Source organism: Serinus canaria, chromosome 25, assembly GCF_022539315.1.
Source record: "Serinus canaria isolate serCan28SL12 chromosome 25, serCan2020, whole genome shotgun sequence".
NCBI classification, from domain to species: Eukaryota; Metazoa; Chordata; class Aves; order Passeriformes; family Fringillidae; genus Serinus; species Serinus canaria.
This window is the reverse complement of record NC_066338.1, coordinates 2,624,180-2,629,671: the sequence shown is the minus strand read 5'-3', so window position 1 is coordinate 2,629,671 and position 5,492 is coordinate 2,624,180. Positions and strand designations below refer to the sequence as shown.

The following is a 5,492-nucleotide window of genomic DNA, read 5'->3' as shown; positions in this document are numbered from 1 at the left end:
TGGCTTCTGTCATGGTGTGACCCTGGCGCGATGCCAGTGTCTCCATGAAAAAGCTTCCTCCCTGGTGTCTGCTGTGAGATGTGATCAGAAATAGAGCAAAGCAGGCTCCAGCTTGGGAATAAAAGGGAAAAAACTTTATTAACCTACAACTATAAAAGAAAACACACAGCACTCAAGATGAAAACCTTTCAAAGACATTCCTCCTCCCCCCACCAAATTTCCAATACATCCACCCCTCAGATCACCAATTCTCAGTCCAGCACCACCCTTCAGATAATCAATTCTCAGTTCATCAAGAAGAGAGGAGTCCCTCTTGTACCACAGGCTTCCCCAGGAAACAGTTGAAACCTCGTGTGTTTCCCTGTCACACGTGGCACCGCCTGGAGAACATTTGCCATCATAACATCTTCCTTCCATGCCTAGTGCTCTCACCACTGCACATGGACCAGAGCTGCTCCTAGGGTTTTCCTTTTGCTTTGCCCAGTTCCAAAAAGAGCACAGTCTCTCACTTTCGGGACACCTGTCTATTACAGCGGTTTTCTGAGGTCCCAGGATGAGGGAAGAGACTACAACGTTGACTCCATGTATCAGAAGGCTTTGATTTATTATTATATCATACATAAGATATAAAAACTATACTAAAAGAATAAAGAGAAGGATTTCACTACAAAGCTAAGCTAAGAATAGAAATGGAATGTGTAAACTGAAGTCTTCTCAGCCCGAGACCAGTCGAACAGGTGTCCTGTGATTGGCCCTTAATTGCAAACAGTCTGACCGGGCCAATTACAGATTTCTTCTGTTGCATTCCACAGTAGCAGATAAGAATTGTTTAGAGTCTGGTCCTGAGGCTTCTCAGCTCTCAGGAGAGGAAAAATCCTAAGTAAAGGATTTTTCATAAAATATGTTGGCAACACCTGTCCCCCCCAGATTTCACCCCCTGGGGCCAAGGGATTTCGAGAACAGAGATCATCTTCTTCTTCCCTGAAGACGGAGGGCACCACCACCACTCTCCTCACCTGTTGTCTCTGTTCACGCACTCCTTTACATAACATCACTGCACTCTTGGCTCCAAGCCATTGCCTCCCCCTAAATGCAGTCTCTGTGTCACAGGGAAAAAAATGGTTCTGTCTATGGCTATACAAGAAAAGTCCAGCCAAAGGCCACTCCATCATCTCCTCCCAACTAGATTCTTGTCAACTTCTCTCGTGGCTCATTTCCTCTTGTCTCATCTCTATCTCTCTTCTCATACAACTCCAGAAGGAATTAGCATTTGTAAGGTTTCTATCATCCAAGAGAAGGGTTAAAAGTCTCAGGCTCCGCCTGTCCAGAACTCCCATGGCTGCCTTGCCCAGGCACCTTCTCAACGCACCCCGCCCTTCTCCTTCACTCTGGCTGTGCTATCAAATTTCAAGGTAGCACAGGCACAGACACCAGCGCTCTCTCTCTCCTGGGGGGTGGGGGGGTGCTGCCCAATGTCTTTCAGGGTCCCTCCACCCTTCCATCTTGCAGGGGCCTTCACCTCCATTCTCTGTCCAAGGCCCTGGCCTACCTCCTCCGGCCACATGGCTTCCCCTCCTGTCCCGGTTTAGGGCAAATTTGGGAGAGAATCCCCAAAAAGGGCTTCTCCAAAAGCAAACCCACACAGCCCCCTCCCCCAACCAGTTCGGGAAGAATTCCTCGGAGAGAGGGGGAAAGAACCTGTTTATTTGACAATCACAGCACCCCCCAGCACACACAATGAACAATACCGGATGACACCACTCTTCCACTGCTCTGAGAAAGATGACAAATTCAGAAAAGTCTCTCCTGGGGGTTTGCTGTTATCAGTCCTTCCAGCGCTGAGGCAGCTGCTGCAGTCACAAGGTGTAACCTCTCTCTCTGTGTTCTGAATTCCAGTCTGGAGCAGTCAGCAGGTCCAACGGGGTGGTGGGAACAGTCCAGAAAGTAATTTGGACTGTTTAGCTAAAGTAACTAATGAGAAGGGGGGGAAAGAAGCAAGAGCAAGCAAAGCAGAAGCGAAGCAGAAGCAAGAGCGAAAGCAAAAAGCAGGGCAAAAAGCAAAAAAACCAACATGCACCGGTGCTATCTGTATGTCCCGCCAGTGGCTGATAAGAGGCCCAAAACAAAACTCTCACTCTGCCAGTCTTAAAGGCACAGAACATAATATCCAGCATAAATTACATACACACGAATGGGGATAACAGTCACCCTAGGACACCTTCCCCACCCAGCTCAGAGCCAAGCAGGGGAGGTCCATTCTCTTTCACGACCTGGATCCCAAGAGAACTTCCCCCTGGGAATTCTCAGCTTTTAACCCTCCTGTGTTCTCAGAGGCGTATCCATGTCCTCAGTGGCCACACCAGGTGCTCATATTCAAATCTGAGCACCTATTGGTTTGACCACAGCATCCCTAAAAACTGACTTTCTCTCAAACCACGACAGCTTTGCAAGGAAAGGTACTGTCATTCATGTTCAGGAGCACAGTTGCAGCATTTGGAGCCACACTCCAATATTGAATACTTCCAGTGATTATCTAACACAAAATGATCCAAGGCAGAAACATCTTTGTGGCTTTTACCTCCCCTGGGAAGCATATCTGCACAAGAAACAGTGGGTTATGTCCTTTTCTTCCCATGGAAAATCACTTTATTCCTCTTCAGGAGGAGACAACTTTCCAATACTGAATATATCCAAGAATTGCTTCCATACAATATGTGGCAGGTCAGAAAATTGTTGCTGGATTCTACCTCTCCTGGGGCAGCATGTAATCTGCTCTTTGAACCCCGGGTCTAGGTGTTTTCCTTCCCCTGTAAAAGTGCTTCAGTCATCTTTAAGGAGCTCATCACTGAAATTTGGATACCACCTCCAGTACTAAAAACATCCAAGGATTGCTCCCACACGACATGTGGACAGACAGGTCTTGCTGGCCTTTACCTCCAATGGACAGAGCTCCTGAAATAAAATGAAAGTGCTTTACCATGGGAAGGAAAGCACAGAGCCCCAGTGGTTTAGGTGCAGGTTACAAGGCCACCCTAGGCGGGTAAAGATCAGCGAAAGGTTTCTGATCAAGCAGCTTTTGTAGGAGAGCCATCTTTGGGCATATATAATATCAGAGGTGGTATCCACATTTAAATGATAGGCTTCTAGATGAGAATGGGAGTTTTTTTCTGTAGGAAGGAAAGTGTGTAGCCCCAGTGTTTGCAGTGCTAATGAGAGGCTGCGCAGGGGAGGTAAAGGCCAGCCAAGACCTCTCTATCATGGCACCTTCTTGGTGGGAGCAATCCTTGGACATAATATTGGAAGTGTTTTCTAATTTGGGTAATGGGTAAAATCCCTGTTCATATTCAATTAATTGCACTTAAAACTGAATAGCATGCGTGATGTAGAATGCATGTACTAAGTTACCATACTTATTAGCTTAAATAAAAGAAGTGACTCTACCCTGTGGGTTGAACTTGTTAACGTGTGACCCAAATTTGCTTCCTGCTGGCAGTGATTGCTCCTGCAGTAAGGATAAGCTGTCCTTCAGTGGTTAACTTGATCCTCAGTGGGAGTGTGCTGAAATCATTACTGATATCATTCCTGGATAGAAAAAACAGTATAAGTCTTAGCTTGTTAGCCTGGACAGGTTACTCCTTAGTGGCTCAAGTTGTTTAATCACTTGGACTAATGACGAAATTCCTTTTTCCCCCTCAGAATCTCTCTGTTCCATCTCTTTAAATGCAGTTGAGTTGAATAGTGAATATTTCTTTGATCTTTCATGGTGTTAGGCCTTGACATTCTTCAGGAGGAATCTCAACTTCTACTTTATGAAGTGCTTGGCCACTGCTGTTGCTGCTTCCTGTGTTTCCAGGGCGGGGGGGGGGGGGAGGCAGTCTCCTGCAATTTGTGTTGTCCTCCATGGGTGATGTGCTCTCCTAATTTGAGCTATCAGTTCCACAAATTTTAGTACAGCAGTGACTGTAGATGTGGTACTGGTGTTCATCTGCCTGTAATAAACCATAAGCCACAACTGTCTGTTCAGGTCTTTCATGACCCAGACCCTAAGACTGGCTCAGTTGGTCTGAGCGTGGTGCTCTTAACAGCACAGTTGTTGGTTCAATCTGTGTATGGCTCATTCACTTAGCAGCTGGACTTGATGATCTTTGTGGGTCCCTTTCAACTCAGACTATTCTGTGATCTGTGACATAATGGCAATGCCAACAGCAAAATTGGATAAACACTGGCAAGTTCTAGGAGACTGGAGTGTGTTAAAATGATCATTGTCCTCTATCTCAGACAGGAAAGATAGGAGTGTGACTGAGTGATGATATCTTTTTTCTCCTAATGTGTCACCACCCCATCAATGCCCAAGCACATGGGTGCTTATATTGTGGCTGTTAGGTTTGCAGTATTGGGTACTTCAACAGTTAATGGGGCCAAATTGGCCAAAACTTCAGAAATTCCACTTCTCCCTGCAGCAAAAATCCAGCATGGGGACACACTAGCAGTCCTTGGATGAGGGAGTGCAGGTACCACATGGAGTCAGCACAGTCTCTGGACTTCTTTTAGGGTCTGGGCTAATGTTGAAACATTAACATTGACTCACTGCCATCAGGCAGACAACAGATTTGATCATTCAGAACATCAAAACCTTAAATATTGTCATTGTGATCTTTGATTGCAAAGCAAGTAGCCAATATCCACTTCTCACCCAGGACCCATAAATTAACCTTAGCAGCTTGACAGATAACATTTGCTCCATTTACTAACATGATTTTAACTCTTGGTGTCTGGGTCATACACCCGGCTTCTTGGCATCCTTCATCAGTACTGAATTTTGTGCTCCTGTATCTATTAGAAATGTAATTAATCGTTGACAAGAACCAGCTGGAATCTGGATGTATGGGTCATTAGTACGTATGTATTGATAGGGTTCCATTGTTGCATTTCAGTCTCACTTGGCTCGTGTCTGGAATGCTTTTGCAAATCAGCCACCTAGATGGACTCTGGCACAATGCAAAGTGAATTGGTAGCTTGCTTAAGCATCACCTTTGCTGTTTCTTTCAGTTTTCATCTTTTCTCCTTTGCTTTCTGGAACTGTTTCGGCAGCTGTTCAATTCTCAGTAACAGGGGTAAATCAGGTTTCCTCTCTCAGGTCTTTCTCTCTTCTATGATTTTCCCTATTCAAATTTTCAAATAATTGTCTTTCCTTACACTCTGCTGAAGCAAGTAGGGTCCGATGATGATCTTTTTCAGTCATAAGTTTATCCACTTGGATTCTCATTTTTTCTCTTGTCTCCATCTCAGAAGCCAGTGGTGACTTTGATACCTCATTTTCTGTGTAAGTCTTATTTTTGGTGACCCTCCATAAATGTTTGCAGCTGCCAGCCCCCAACTCACTGAGGATGGTGAAAGTTGTTTCTAAGACTCCAATTAACAACACTGGCCTGTGGGGCCATAGTAATGATAGGTCTCTCAGGAGTTCCAACTCCCACATCAACATTTTATCC

At 45.3% G+C, this 5,492-nt stretch overlaps 1 long non-coding RNA gene across 1 annotated transcript; it reads right to left on the bottom strand.

The window, feature by feature from the left end:
• Positions 1-585: 585 nt before the first annotated feature.
• Positions 586-3,817, bottom strand: LOC127060450 (uncharacterized). The gene is made up of 2 exons (XR_007779514.1): positions 1,749-3,817; positions 586-1,099 (listed from the first exon to the last, which is right to left on the bottom strand). It is a non-coding gene; the product is annotated as an uncharacterized LOC127060450 (long non-coding RNA).
• Positions 3,818-5,492: the final 1,675 nt, after the last annotated feature.